The 16,490-nt window shown below is 41.6% G+C and overlaps 1 long non-coding RNA gene across 14 annotated transcripts in view; it reads left to right on the forward strand.

The window, feature by feature from the left end:
* Positions 1–16,490, forward strand: part of LOC119237929 (uncharacterized) — a 132,700-nt gene that overhangs the window by 80,155 nt on the left and 36,055 nt on the right. For 13 of the 14 annotated variants that reach the window (XR_008550540.1, XR_008550541.1, XR_008550530.1 and 10 more), the window contains one exon: positions 5,511–5,577. The exons of the other annotated variant lie outside the window; for it this stretch is intronic. This is a non-coding gene — a long non-coding RNA (uncharacterized LOC119237929). The remainder of the gene's footprint in view (positions 1–5,510; positions 5,578–16,490) is intronic. 14 annotated transcript variants of the gene reach the window in all.

Below are 16,490 nucleotides of genomic sequence, written 5' to 3' on the forward strand. Positions count from 1 at the left end.
AAACCTGTTCTAGTAATAGATATGCATGAAATCATGTTGTAAAATACAACCTACTTTATTACCAATAGGTACAAGAGTCTTCTTGTCTTCTTTTTGTGTTAATTTTATAAGAGAGGCCTGGCTATTCTGATTCCCTGCGTCAAGACAATCTCAGGCTGGAGCAAATATCAAGGAGTTGCTACGGGTATGATTTGAAGTCAGATCTCAGAGCGGTTGAAGGGGGATCTGAGGCCAACTGGCAAGGATGCTAGAAAGGAGATTCCACCTGTCTTCTCTCTAGTCCCTTCAATAAGCACAATGTCATTAGCACACCTTTAGCTGAAGGGCTAGCCCAGTAGCACAGAATCCTTAAATTCTGCAGGTGTCACATGCTACATAAATATTTCATGTGTCGTAAGCAATAGCAAGACATTGCTTCTTCCTGGCAAGTCAAGTTCATAAATTAGTTAATGTTTGACTTGGATTAATATTTATTAGATTACCATTTACATTAAATTATATTAAAATGTTAATTTAAGCATACATTGAGCAAATCCAATTCCCAATTGTGGGATATTTGCGATGTACGTATTGAGTAATTAGACATTTATAAATCATTTTAAGTCATTCCTTTATATACAGTCAGATATGCAAAGGTACCCTTTGAGGGAAAACAAGTGATACTTTCTGAAGGTGATTTTGACCTCTTGGTGCACATCCAAAATACTAGAAGATGTAATTCCCGAAATGCACACTGCTTTCTTTAAAAATATGAGTAGCTGTATCCCAAACACTGGCTTAAACATAAGTGGCAGACATATAAAACTCATATGCACTGAGTACTAAAATATGCTGGGCTTCGCTCTAGGCATTTTACATTATTTTCATATTTAATACTTAAACGTCCCCTTGAGGAAGGTATTGATAGTCTCACTTGATAGATGAAGGTACAGAGATGTGGTATGTTTAAGTTATTTGGAGAAAGATAATAAGTGTTAAATGATTAGTGGAGAAGCTTGATTTTGAACAGAAATCTCTCTAACCTCACAGCCCTTACTTTAAAGAAATATATAAAACGTCTAGTGTCAAACATACACTTCGTTTACTCTCTGGAATTTGCAAAACTCCCTCAGGAAGGAACTGTGCAACCTCATACTGCCATTTTCTGAAGGAAAAATCCAGAGGGTTAGGAATATTTTCCTGAAATAACTGAAAAGTCCCTTATTTGTAACCTACCCAAAAATAGGAACTAGATCACTTTCACCTTCTATCATCCCCAAAACCAACACAAAACTTAGAGAAACAAAAAGAGATTTGCTGCATGATGGATCCTTAATAAAGTCACTGCCTACTTCTAATTTTTTGAGGGCTCCATTTCCCCATTATCTTCAGGGCAAAGTCCCAACTCTCTACACCCGTCAACAGTCGTCCACTGTCGGTCCTGCTCAGCGCTCCCACTGACCTTCCACACTTGAGAAAAGGTACTGTTTGCTCCAGCAGGGTAAACCAACTGGCAGTTCCAGAACACACAGTACTTGCCCCAGTCTGACCTGGTACTGGCTATTCTCCTCCTGCTGCTGCTGCCCAGACGGAGCCCTTGGCTCCTGGAAGTGCTCCCTGCACCCAGGGCCTCTTCCCCCATGGTGTCTGTGTTGTCCTTGCTAGCACCGTTTCAGTCCTTTCAACTGTAGCGCAAGTCAAATAATTTGCGAGAGCTGATGGAGGCAGGGGAGGGACGTACCAAGCAGCATAATAAACATAGCCCTGAATTCAGAGTCCCTGTGAAGTGTCAAACCCGCTGCATAAATCATTCAAAGCTAAGTGTGTTTTTTATTTATTCATATTAAACACTGTACTATTCTATTCTCATTCATTCCACTAACAAATATATTCTTAAAAAAATTAAGCAGAAGGGTTCTTTTGAAAAAAGCAAAACTCTTTCCCTTTATAGGAAAACTTCTACAAACTTAAAAAAAAATTATTGAGCATCTCCTGAGTGCCCAGCTCTGTGCCAACTCTAATATTCTCGCAAGGACGAGGTTGGAGAAAGTGCTGGTCAAGAACGTATTATAGGGGAGGCTTATTGATAGTGCCAGGGACAAAGAGTTTCAGGGAAAGGCTAAATAAAAATCATAACTGAAAATTAAAAGGAAGGGGGAGTAGCTTTTTTTCTTGCCATCTACACACTTTGGAACATCTGTGTTTGTAGCATTATAACAACGCGATCAACTTGGTTGTTAAATCATATCCCCTCAAAAAGCCCTGCTGAGGACCTGCTGCCCATTACCTCAGGATGTGACCTTATTTGAAATAGGGTTTGTACGGGGGTGATCGAGGTAAAATGATGTCACCAGGGTAGACCTTAATTCAATATGACCTGCATTCCTATAAAAAGGGAAAATTCGGAGACAGACTTGGACCATGTGAAGATGAGACAGATGCAGAGTAACACTGTCCACAGCACAGGAACCCTGGAGGCCCCTGGAAGCTGGAGAAAGTCCTGGGAGAGATTCCCCCTGAGAGGCCTCAGATGGAACCAGGCCTGCTGACATTTCCATCTAGGACTTCCAGCCTTCAGAACTGAGAGATAACACATTTTTGTTACTTAAGCCAGTTTATAGTGTCTTGTTATGGTAGTTCAAACAAACGAATGCATTGGCATTTAAATCTCTATTTTTCAGAGGGCTAAACTGAGGTCAGTTGCAGTAATGTGATGCAGATAGGACAAAGCCTGGGTGGGAACGGAGACTTTCAGAGCTGCAGAGACCAGCCCTCAGCTGTAAAGGACCCCGAGGAATGGGGTGGAAGCAGGAAGGGGTTGGATAGGCAGAGAAAGAGGCTGCCCCTGGAGGGACAGGTGCCAGAGCCCGTGGACAGCTTTACCCACTCCTGGTACTCCTGACATGGCTGATGAGATTAACTGACCTGGGCCTTGCCTTTCCTCTAGAGAATTGCCCCTTCCTGGGTCATGTTTCTAGGGATTCTCAGTGTCAATGGGAATTTGAACCACTTATTCAAATGTGACTGATTTGCTGGAGGCATCTGCTGAAGGATGACGATACAAACCAGAAGGGACCACCTCTGATTAATCACAGTGGTCAGCAAGCCGGGTGAGCCTTCCCGGAGTTACACAGAGCTTGCCCCTGTGTCAGCTCTCGATTCCTGCTCTGTGGATGCTGCTGCTCGCTGTGCGTCCTGTAAAGGAGAGAGGAACCTTTGTTTCCACTGCCACCAAGTACTCGGGTCCTTTAAAGACGCTGTTATTTTGGGCATTTGTTGCAGAATCAGGCCTTAGTATTTTCTAGCCAAGTGGAGCCTAAGTTAGATTGTTATTTTATTATTATTTGGGGGTTACTTATACACTCCTTTAGACTAAGCCAAGTTTTTATTAACATACCTTAAAGCATTTCAAAGGATGTCACCTAATGTCTCATATGCCTCTGTGTCCCCATCAGGTAGCATGTAGCCATCTATTGCAGAATGTCCACACATATTTGCAGAATGAATGAAAAGATCCCAGGGCTTTGAATCATAGACGTTGTGCTCAAATTTGAATTCCATGTGGACTGTTCCAGGTATCAGGCTAAGTTAGGGGAACACCAAGATGGGTAAGATTGCACTACATCCTTCAAGAAGCTCACAATGGGCATGGGGTATGCAGGTGAGAAAGCAGGCACACAGGTATAGAAACAGATCTGTAGTATGCTGTGGGTAAAACCAGGGAGTTTCCAGCAAGTCCCCTTCTCTGGTAAAAGGCATTTGAATCAGAGCTGTCAATAGGAATCTCAACTGTAATCTGAATTGTACTCAGAAAAAGAATTCCTGTAACAGTCCACCTACTGAGAAATAGAAATTAGCACGCTGCCAAGGGAGAGAGGTGTTTATATGGGTCAACTCCTTTGCTGAGAAGCTCCCATGAGAAACTCATGTCCTTGGTCTCCCTGGTAACTACTGGCAGGTTTTGCTCTAAGTCTTTAGTTTGAACGCTGCATTTTATAATTTTCTCAGTTCCTGCAGGGTACTGTATGCCTACCTGAATGATCAGGGAGTTAATTTTTTTTCCAAGAGCATTTACTGCTCCTGGAAGTCAGGTTCTGTGCTGGGTCCTGGAGGAACAGAGGTAGAAAATTTTGCATTCCCTGCCCTCAAGACTCATAATGCAGAATCAATCAACAAGTAGTCAACTTATAACTACTTTGGTCATAATCTCTTACAAGGATGGACGTGCAGAAGAATAGTTTATGGACAAACAAATCACAGCTTAAATGATACCCAGTGAATCTAATGACTGGCTGTAAAGAAAGAACAGTTGATTTAAATCTCTGCAGTCCTTAAAAATAAGGACTGATTTTTATATAACTCAGATAGTGCTGAATTAGAGGTTAAAAATGTACAAAAGTGTATATAAGCTATTATAAACATGCAAAATAAGTTAAGAATCAGGCTAAGATGCATATAGGTAAATGGTTTACAGACACGGAGACTGATTCATTTTATTTTGTGAGAACCCGTGTTTTCTTTTGCCTTTTTCTTTTTTGGAAGTATTTGAAAAATTATGTGTATTAGCATTCCCATTTTTTTTTTCAAAGATTTATTTATTTATTTATACAAGCACTGGGTACAGTCAGAAGCGCGGGAGGGTGAGAGAATTCACCAGAGCCAGAGCGGAGAGCAGAACAGGCAGAAGGACCGAAGGACACTGCTGAGGGGAGCAGCGGGCGGCAGGAGAGGTCTGCCCGCCATGTGGGACCCTCACCCGGCAGCCAGGGATCGAACCGGCGCTGCAGACGATACAGGCAGCTTCACAGCCCAGTGCTCAACCGCTGCGCCACTGGGGAGGCCCAGCATTCCCAATTTTTAATAAGAGACTAAAATCCCAAACAACTTTTGTTTTGAAATGTGCTGGTTACAATAAATTAGTGTGTGGGGGGTTGTTTTTGAAATGGATGAAATGAATGATGTGAATCCACTGAACCATGATGCTCTTCATTAGAGGGAGACTCCATTAGACACAGATGAGGCCAAATTCAGGATGCAGAGTTTGCTGGGAGACCTCACTGTGTCTCTGAAGAGCAGTTGCTGAATTTGCAAGGTAAGGAAGAACCACTCAGACAAGGAGAAAAAGAAGGGATAAAATGTGCTGTATCAATTGAATTATGATGTGTTTTGCTTCGACTTTCTGCTTCCTTTCTTCCTCTGTCTTTATCTCTTTCCCCAATATTATCAGAAGGCACAGAATGTCTAAGGATTTAACATGGTGATAGATATCAGGATTTATCTGCGTTTTACTTCAAACTGGACATCGTCTAATCAGCCTTTTCTATTGTTCACTTACGCTTTTATTTACCATCAGAAGGAACATGAATTGTGTCACAGAACCTGTGGAAAGTCTGACTAACCCACATTTTCCTGTGATTCTTGCTACTTGGCATTCAAATTACTTGTGACTGTAAGAGAAAAATTCTAAGGAAAAATGCATTGTTCTGATTATTACAGTGCTCCTAGTCTGTCTGCTTTCTTCTGGATTTCAGGTTGTGTAGGTCAAGCAATCCTCGGGGAAGAAAACTCCTACTGGGCCAAGGACATAGCTGCAGAGAGGTATGTCAGACTTAGAGCATGGCTTTACTTCAAGACTTTGGTGGATCTGCTATGTGATTTTTCTTTGGGAACCTTCCAGAATCTCCACAAAATTTCCACATTTCATTCAAACTGTTATGATTAATTGCATTAGGTGGATGGATGGATGGATGGATGGATGGCTGAGTGGCTGGCTGTACATATGGATGGACAGACAGAAAGACAGATAGATAGATAGACAGATAGATAGATAGATCTGACTTTTGATGGAATAGGTCCCTGGTTTATTGGCTACTAGATTGTTAGTTTCTTGAGATCAAGGACAATGTCATGTCATCCTTTCATTCAGATATTGCTTTGGGTAAATAGCCATTAAAAAAAATATATCCTTGTGTATTTTTTCACAATATAGGATTTCTTCCCTCAGGTGTGGTCACTGTAGTTTTCTTACCACCAAAGTACCCACAATCCTCTACTACACTCCACCACAATCTCCTGCCCTCCTTCTATATTCTCTCCTTTTCCCTCTCCCACCTCCCCTCCTGAGTGTCTCAGATCTGCAGTCTGCTTTAAAGGGCCAGCCGTATAGTTTGACTTTGTTTGATTATTTGGGTGACCATTTTTTAAAATGGTTGCTCTGGATATTGTATTATATATGTAATATTACATATAAATATTCACATATGTGTGTGTTTTGGAAAACACACACACACACACACACACACGTTATCATAGTCTAATTTACTTGTCAATTTATCAGTTTGAGTAAACTGTATAAATGTTACCTGGGCTGTGTGCGCTCAGCTAACCTGTCTGAGTAATCCATTTGGTTAATTGTGCTAAGATCAGGTAAATAAAACTTTGAGTGGATGAATAAACAAGCACCAAATTTGAGATTTCTTGATGATCACAGGTCTGGCAGATTTTATAGTTCCGGCTAGAAAAAGTAGAGGCTTGACTTTTTCACCAAAATTACAGAAGTTCTCTCACTTTTCATAAATAATCCTTGGGCAACCTTGACAAACACAATGGACTAATGGAAAAATATTCACCAGTGTTTTCTCCCCTTCTGCTTACACTAATTTTATAACATTTTTGACATTTAGAAACATGAAAAACATCCTCTAATTTAGTGCTAATATGACCTCAGTCCATTTCAGCAGTAACCAAATACAGACAATTGCAAAAAGTCAGCTGAGGGTAAAGTGCCTCACCATCCCTGGGCCCAGTCCCACAGGATCCAGTGTCTCAATGGTAAATTTTACAAGTTGGAGGAACTGAGGCACAGGGGTTCTGAAGGGCCATATATTATAAACTCCATGATGAGACCATTCATTTCGCTGTTACCTAGACTGTTCCTTGTGAAGTATTCCTGTTTGTGGTACCTTCTACCTGTGAGGAGAGACATAGTGGTAACAAGCATGGCATCCAGGATAAACATGAGGCAGTGTTTTTACTCTCTCATTCCAGGGATCCTAACTTCAGTTTCCCCCTTATTCACCTTCTCCATTGGTCATTGTCATGACCATGGTTTTCCTAAGTCTGGAAGCCCAACATCAAACTAAAAACATTCTGCACAGTAAGACAAATTGTCATTACAATTAGGACATCCTACCAAATGCGAGAAAACATTTGCACATTGTGCCTCCTAGAAGAGGCTAGTACACAAGAGCTACAAGGAACTCATACAACTCAACAGAAAGACAACAAGTAGCCCAGTCACAAAGTGGGCAGAAGAGCTGAATAGGTACTTCTCCAAAGAAGACATACAGATGGCCGATAGGTACATGAAAAAATGTTCAACATCACTTATCACGTGGGAATTACAACTCAAAACTGTAATGAGATACTACCTCACACCTGTGAAAATGACCCATATCAACAAAACCAGAAACAACAAATATTGGTGAGGATGTGGAGAAAAAGGCACCCTCTTATTTTGTAATATCTTGTCAGGTTTGGTATCAGTGTGATGATATTGTCCTCTCAACCATATATTTGGAAGCTTCCCACATCCCCACTTTATTTTTTTGGGGGGGGCAAGATTTTGAGTAGGATAGGTTTTCATCTTTGAAGATTTTGTAGAGTTATCTGAGCCTGGACTTTTGTTCTTTGTGAGTCTTTTAATTACTGTTTCAATCTCCTTGCTTGTGATTTTTCTGTTTAGGTCTTCTATTTATTCCTGGTTCAGTTCCAGCAGGTTGTAGGTTACTAAGAATTTCTCCATTTCATCTAGGTTATTCATTTTGTTGGCATATAGGTGCTCATAGTAATCTCTTATGATCTTCTGTATTTCTAAAATGCCTGTTGTAATTTCTCCTCTTTTTTTTCTGTTTATTAGATTGGTCATAGTCCATAGTTTAGAATGTTGGTGATCTACTATAGAATTGAATGAATATTATTGGGATGTGGATACAGTTATGTAAATAAAATATTGGATTGGGAACCAGGAGACAAAAGTGTAGCTTTGTATTTAACATCGACCTACGATCAACCCACTTGTGTTAAAATGGTCTTTTTGTTCATATATTTATAACCTATTTTTAACATTCAGATAGCATATAATTTCTTTAAGATTTAATTTATATTTATTCCATTTATTCAGTCAGCTTAGACATATGGATGAAATTAAATATTTAAATGTTTTCCCAATTACTTTAATAAGGATAGCATAGTTGCTCCCTTGTTTATTGAACATTCTACTTGCTTCTTCCATTTTCAGTGAAACTCCTATTCTACAGCCTCTCACTTTCATAATGATTTTCAGAATTTCTTTTCTTTCATACCCTAGGGAATTTGTAGGTAAGACCATTTCCAGTGTTCTTTTGAGAATCATTTGCTCCTTTCTTTATTCATACATCCTCTCTGTCACCCACACACACATATTCAAGGGGAGAAGTTATCTTTCAAAGTCTTGAGTGACTCAGCACTCAACTGCCAGTGCCCCCCAGCCTGAGCCTCAAGGGGTCTTGCTTTACATCAGGAACTCTCAGGAACCCCCTGGTGAGAGTCTTGACTCCAGGCCCTGCTGCCAGTTCCTCAGGATCAGACAGAGGTCCTAGCTGTGACCTTGCAGGAACTAGATATTCAATGTGGGCTCCCAGCTGCACTGGGAAGTGCATCCCATTTAGCATTCAGGTGTACAGGGCCTCCCATGTCAGGGAACTTCAGCAACCCTGTGCCCTCCTGGCCACCAGAAACAGGCCCTGAGCCACCTCTCCTGGGTGAGGCAAGGTCCCAGCAACACAGCCTCTTGATGCAGCATCCCCCAGTCCTCTTGACCAACAGAACGAGGCCCAGAAGTACTTTGGGGGAAGCTCTAGCACCTCCGCAGATCCTACAAGACCCCATTAGCTGTGCCCACCATCAAGTAAACACCCAGAACAGTGGGGGAGAAGGGCTCAGCTATGACAAAAACCCCGAACACAGTAGAACAAACCCAAAGCAAACAATGGGGAGAAGGAAAATTACAAAAAATGGTCAAGCAAGCCCTTGGGGAACCACAGAGAGAAAATCTGTGCTGTGGACCAGTTATTCTTAAAGCGTGGGTCCCACCAGCAGCATCAGTATTACCTTGTGAACTTGTTAGAAATGCCCAGCAACTGCGTTTAACAAGTTTTCCATGTGAGTCTGATGTATTCAAAAGTTTAGAGGATCCCTCAGTTCCTTCCAATTCAGAAGTGTGTGCAGCCATGATTTTCTGCTCTGGACCCCACATCAATCTCTCTCATCCTAACTGCATTCACTTAAAGCACATGGCCTATCAAATTTCTAGTTGTATGTTCCTGTCATCCTGAAGTTAGAATTATAGTTCCCCTGAAAGCTGAGAATTTACCTGACACAGCAGTTGTTATCTGCCTATTGACAGGTGAGCCAAACTGGTAAATATTGCAGAGATAAAGAAGTTTCCAAGAAACCTAGCTAGATATAGGCCAGTTGGCATACATTATAATTCTGCTATGGGTACCTTTTCCTTCAGATGTGCCATTCTGACAGCACAGCAGACTCGAGTGTATATTGAGGAGTCCAGGATCCTCTCGCAAAAATTAAATAATTTTTTTAAAAAGATTTGAAGGCAGAGGAAATTAAAATAAAGGAGATAGATACTGAAAATTAAATTATAGTGGGGTCCAAAGGACTCGATCTATATAAATATATTAGATTCTGCCCATTTGCCCTGATTACTCACAATTGATATGCATTTTATGAATACAGAAAAGATAAGACAAAAATCATCCAGGAAGATACGACTCTAATGACTTTGATAGGAGGAGAGATAGGCATGCAATGATAGGGCCAGATTTTGATGCATCACCTGGTTGGTTAACTGCTGTTTTCATCAGTTTCATCAACCTCTTCACATTGATCAATATATAAATTCATCTATTCCATATTAGATTCCAGGAAGGAATTTGCATTGACTGTAGTTTTTCATAAAGAAAAGGAAAAGGATGGAACTTAAATGTGTGTTAAATTGACATTTGTAGAGAAAACCTCCGTGTATTTGTCAACCACGGACATTAGTATTTAATGAAGCTGTCATCAGGACTCTTTCGAAGTATCCTGGTATCTCCCTTTTTGTATGTATACTTTATTTTGAATGTACATTTTCCTAATATATATACATATTAATAGATAGGTATAGATATACATATGCATGTATCTCCTCATTATGTGTATAATCAAAACTTATTCCTCAATAAATTTAGCTGTGTAGCCAAGGATGGGAGAATGGAAATAGTAACTTCTTCTGTGTACTAAGCCCAGGAACCTTGCATATATTGTCTTTAATCTTTACAGACACCTTTCCAAGAAAATGGCTGTTATTCCCATTTTACAGAGGAGCAAACTGAGGCTCAGGAGGGCAAAGCTATTTTTTCCAGGAGTGCATGGCAGATACGAGATTGGAACCTAAATCTTTCAGATTTCAAAAGCTGGGACCCAGCTGTACCGCCTCATAGGTCAATACCATATAGAGAGAAACAGAGAGAGAGAATCATCTCTGTGCTCGCTTCCCCATCCCCACTGCCCTTGCCAGTTCCATTTTACCCCCTTCTCCCAGCAGGAGCATGATGGCCATGTACCATTCTGGCCCCCTTATCTCCAGGAGCTTTTCCCCATATACCCTCTTCCTTGAGATATAGCCACAGCAGCAGCCAATGCCATAGGAACAAATATCTTTTTCTTTCAAAGACAGAGTTGATAAGGTGCGGAGGAAAAGACTGTTGAGCCACATTGCTTGAAAGCAGCCTATTTGCCTTCTAAGTAATGTGACAAGAGACCAACATTCTCAGGCATTAGAGAACTTCTAGAAAAAACACCAATGAGTACTTCTTTAAAAAAACTCAATTGAGAGTTTGTTTCTTGATGAAATTACAACCAAACAAAAGGCTTTAGGATACAAGTAACCCCAAAAAGCTGGTTTTTGCACTTATATTTTTTTCATTGGCTAGAATGTTCACTTATTCGTTTATTTATTTATGCATACAAGAACTGGGGTATAGGCCAGAGGTGCAGGGGGTGAGAGGATTCACCAGAGACAGAGTGGGGAGCTGAACAGGCAGATCCACTGAAATACACTGCTGAGGGGAGCAGCAGGAGAGACAGGAGAGGTCTGCTGCACCATGTGGGTCTCCAACCTGGCCAGGGATTGAACTCATGCAGCAGTGGCTGCAGACAGCTTCATCGTGCTGAGATTTTAACCCCTGTGCCACCAGGGAGGCCCTAGAATGTTCTTAAGATCATCAGGCCACCCTATGAAAACATGCAACCACATGCTGATACTCCTCTTTCTACTCCCTTTACCTGTTTTTATTTTACTCACGGCATTTACCATGACATATTTTGTATATGCAAGTGTATGTACAGATACAGGATGGTGTTTATTTATATCTGTGTCTCACTATAAGTTTCACAGCCTCTGTTCTGTTTTGTTCACCACTATATACCTAGCACATGAACAGTACCAGAGACAAAGTGGGGACTCAATAGGAATTAACTACTGTACACATTGGAATGTATACTTAAAATAGTACATGGTGGGAATTTTGGGTTTAGAATGAAACACAGATTCTCCAAACTCTGACAAATTAAAAATAGTAATCTATTTAATAAATGTGGGCAGAAAGGGAGACGGGATGAGAAACAAAGTAATTATGTTACTCCTCAGGGAAGCCAAGGGTAGAACATAATGTTGAATGTTTGATTTAAAATGATTTCTTAAAGTTTATTCTGTAATCTGTTAATCCTTAAACTTTGAGGAAACACTCGATAATTAATAGATCTTGGGCATAAGAAACATCCAGTTTAGCAACTTTCCTTTTTCCTTAGGATCTTTTTTTTTCCTTTGTTCAAAATTCATATGAGAAGAAAATATTTTTATTCCAAATGGGATTATATTATGAACCCAATGCTTTCTTAAATACACTCTTTGACATATATATGTATGGATGAGCTATCTATCATATTCTTTTCCTTTTTCAATCCCTTTCCATTTATGTATAAAAGAATGGATTGATATTTTTTGAGTGTTGGTAATGATTGTTTCTAGGTGATGAGATGTTGGGTAATTATTTTTTTTTACTAGCCTTTGCTATGTTTGTATCTCCCCTCTCCCCACTTCATGCATTGAGTACCTAATCCCCAATGTGGTTATCTGTCTTTGGGGGTAATTAGCTCACGAGGATGGAGCCCCCATTATGGGATTAGTGTCCTTGGGGGAACAGGAAGGGATTTAGTCTTGCCTCTCTTTCTCCTGTGTATCCTTCTTGAGGTTCCAAGGAGAACCAGCCTGTCGTTGTACCAGGAAGAGAATTCTAACCAGAAACGACCTTGCTGGCCCCCTGATTTCAGACTTTCAGTCTCCAAAACTGTGGGAAATCAATTTCTGTTGCTTAAGCCACCCAATCTATGGTATTTTACTCTTGCAGTCAGAACTGACAAAGACACTTCTTTATACAGCTCTCATATGTCTTATGTTTATTTGTAATTAGTATGCAATGTTTTTCTTTCAAATAAAAGTCTAAAGTCACTTGTCTCAGAAAAGCATGATTAATTTATCTATTTAACAAATATTTCCTGGGCAGTGAGTTTAGGGAAAACATCGAGTCCATGCTGCAGACTTCTGGTTTCACAAGAGGATGATGATCCTGGGATATGAACCCAGCACACATTTTGCATTTACCCTGATGGGGGAAAACTGGATCACGTTATGGTGTAACAATCCAGGTTCCTGACAATGGCCTTGAAACCTCAAGAAAAATAAACAATGATTTATTTTTGGCCAATAAGTTTGCAAAAAACATGTATTTGGTCAGTATATTTTGTGACATGCACATAAAGTATGCCAACAAATCTCTGCTCAGAGACACCCAATGGTTTCCTTAGGTCCCCTAGTGACTAAATGAAGCCAGGCCAAAGCCTCATATTTTCTTATGCCAAATTATATGTTCTTTACCTTACATTCTGTTTCAGTATGTGGAAAGTGTTATGGAAAGATTTTCATGAAAATATAAAAATTATTGCTAAAAAAAGATAATGCTTCAGTTTTCCAAACAACTCATCTATGCTGAAGACCTCATTTATGACAGAAATGAGATATTATTACTATTATATTATTATCAGCACAGGATCCCCTATGTGTCCTCTCATTAATTTTTATACAACCTCTTCGGCGGGTAATATGACTGGACCCATATCACAAAGAAACGAAGGTCAGGGAGCAGGAATCTGCCAGAGCGGGGATGGAGGTCCAGGTGATTTGCCTCTGGTGCTCACATCTTGATTGCTTTTTCCTTTACCCAGCCCAGAAAAGGGCAAACCCCTCATTCAAGGTCACACCTGCAACTGGTTCAAAATAGAACCTCAACTAATTACCTCCTTTTTCTTAATCTATGGATTTTTCAACCCATTCTTTTAGCCGATTTGGGGAATGCATTCCCAAAGTCACCCCTTAGCCTTCTGTTCCCTAAATGAAACAATTCAAAAGCCTTGGGGCTTCTATCCTCAGGCCTCTTTTGCATGACTCTGATAATTTGTCCTGGTCTTCCTCAACACTTGAATGTCAATGATTGAAACTGGACCAAACCTGACCCTTCTGTGCAGTTAGGAACATTCTTAAGATCACTCACAAGCAATGCTCGCTGCAGCCCTGGCTGTCCTCACCCTGGCTGCTCTCTGCTGCTCTCAGAACCAGAGTCTTCCATTTGGAAGGTACTGATTTGCAGAGCTTCCTTGCCTCCGGGCACAGATTAAATGCAATTACACAATTTATTACTGTATAATCATTATTTACCTGGGGCTTTCCAAACAATAAACCCTAAATTGCATTCCCCAAAGGTCAAAAGCAATTTTTCTTATGCTTGCAAAAGTGCTTACTGACTCTATACGGAGAGGAATTCATACATTTCAGAAGTAAACATGGAAAGTAACTGGTAATTTTGAAATGTGAATCGATTAAATTCCTGATTTTTAAAATCCATCAGGTCCCAGGTTTTCTAAGATATCTGCTTTCAGGAACATCACAGCTGGATGACGGAAGTTGTATTTATCTTCTGGTCAAGTTTAGACCATCTAGTTTAGTGTACGCTTGTGTCTCAGTCAGCTCGGGCTGCTATCACAGAATGTCAGACTGGAAGCTCAAGGAACAGACCCGCTGTTGTCTCAGGAGGTAGGCAGAGCTCTGGGTCTCTCCCTAGAGACACTAATCCCCATGCCCTGCTCCACCCTCATGACCCCATGTAAATACCCTCCCAAGCTCCCATCACTACAGGTAGTCCCATTGGGGGTTAGGGCTTCCATGTGTGAATTTTGGGGAGATAAGAATGTGCAGTGTACAGCACCTGAGGCCCACCCAGGTGAACTAGCAAGAAAATGGGAAGCTTTGCTTGGAGGCAGAACAGCCTCAAGCAGTTGCCTTGCTCTTAGTGAGAGCAAACTCTCCTAGAATGGCCGAGAAAAAAGAACAGCCAAGAGAGGTCAGCCCCTCCCCCAGAAAAGGAAATGGCAGATTCAGAAGGAGAGGGACTTAAACCTAGGTGGAGCTAGACAATACCTCAGGGCAGGAACGGCAGCTGGGAACAGCTGTGGGGAAAGATTTCTTCACTCCTCTCTCAATTCCCCTCTCCCCTTCTCACAGGCACGCGATCAGTACTCACAGCCTTTCTCCGACCTCCAGCTTCCCTGACTCACTGCCTGCACACTCTCCCAACCTCTGCCCCTCAGAGTCATTTTCAGCCCACTTCTCTAGGTGTTGTCATGGAACTATCAGTGAGAGGAGGTGGAATCTTACTGCATCTGTGTCCAATGGAGTATGAAGTAATACAACACTGCCTTTCTGGATCCACTTCCACACTTAATTTGGTGTAAACCCTTGTTCCGACTTCTCCCCTCCTGTTCCTTGGAGGATTGCTCTGGCCTCTTACATTTACTTCTGGACAGCCACGGCTGGCCTGGCGCCCTTATGTCATGGCTTCCGGGCCTTTTGAGCATCCTATGCTGTCACTTCTAGCTTTGAGGAAGTAAAATGATCATTTCCTTTGCATGAGTCACTGCTGTACTTACCCGGCCACATCTCTGATGTGCTGGAGTGACCGAAAGGCTCTTTCTCTCTCTCCTGGCCCCTTCCTCCAATTTCTGGTGGAACACAGCAGGCTTAGGCTACAGTGTTGCTGAAGGAAAGAAGACAATTAAAAATAAAGAGCATGTACTCTTTGACTCCATGTTACAAAGTTCTGAACAATGCAAGCCAACCTCTAGTCAGGAGAAATCAGATGGTTTGCCTGAGGATTGTGGGGAGCCGGGAGCAAAGAGAGCCAGGGAGAGAGGAATTGAAGAGGGCTGTGAGGAAACTTTGTGGGGGTGATGGCTCCAAGCATTGTCTTGATGGAGGCTGTGCTTCCTCAGGTGTATGCATTTGTTGAAATTGAATGTATTGATTCTTTTGAGTCTTGCCTTTAAGCTTTCTTAAGCAAGACAGAGCAACATTTTGTCTAGGGCTATTTTTTTCCCCATTACTGAGGCAAAACTATTTCAAATATTTCACCCAATTCTTCATGAAATATGAGATTTTCCACTCTGGCTATTGGGAAAAAGAATTATTCCACGCCCCATGTGTGTTTTTTTTTTTTTTTTAAGATTTTTATTTATTTATACAAGCACTGGGTACAGTCAGAAGCGCGGGAGGGTGAGAGAATTCACCAGAGCCAGAGTGGGGAGCAGAGCAGGCAGACTGACGAAGTACACTGCTGAGGGGAGCAGCGGGCGGCAGGAGAGGTCTGCGCGCCATGTGGGACCCTCGCCGGCAGCCGGGGATTGAACTGGCGCTGCAGAGGCTGCGGGCAGCTTCGCAACCCAGCGCTCAACCGCTGTACCACCAGGGAGGCCCGCCCCATGTGTGTTTTGCTGATTCATTTCTGCCCCCTCAGCCCTCTAAGTGTTCTCCTCACAGCTCACATCCTCACATCACACACTGGTTGGTTCTCAGCTGAAGACTCAGGGGGCTCTGTGGTCTCTGTCATACATCTGCACTAGTCCCAGGACTCCATCCTCCAAATGCTGCCATTTTGGTGTCCTCTCACTCTCTGCTCCTTCACCTACACTCAGAAGGGGCCACAGGGCTCCTCTGGGTTTCTCTGTCTGCTGCCCAGGCTGCGAATTGGGGCATGCTCAAGCCTCGCTCACTTATTCCTGACCTCACAGAACTCATTGTCCTTCTGTACTGTATGTTGAAATCTTGAAAAGTGCTGCTTCGTATATGTGTTGTCTATTTAGGTGTTTCAGGTGGGAGAGCCAGTCTGGCCCCTATTACTCCATCTGGACCAAAAACATTCTTCGTCTTACCCTTTGGATATATGAAATGTTTTGGATCATTTAACAAAGCATTGTTTTTGGATTTTGCTCCCAGAACTTGGCTTTAAATGGTAGTTTCTGGGATG

This window comes from Talpa occidentalis, unplaced genomic scaffold (genome assembly GCF_014898055.3).
Source record: "Talpa occidentalis isolate TD23 unplaced genomic scaffold, MPIMG_talOcc4v2.1, whole genome shotgun sequence".
Lineage (NCBI taxonomy): Eukaryota > Metazoa > Chordata > Mammalia > Eulipotyphla > Talpidae > Talpa > Talpa occidentalis.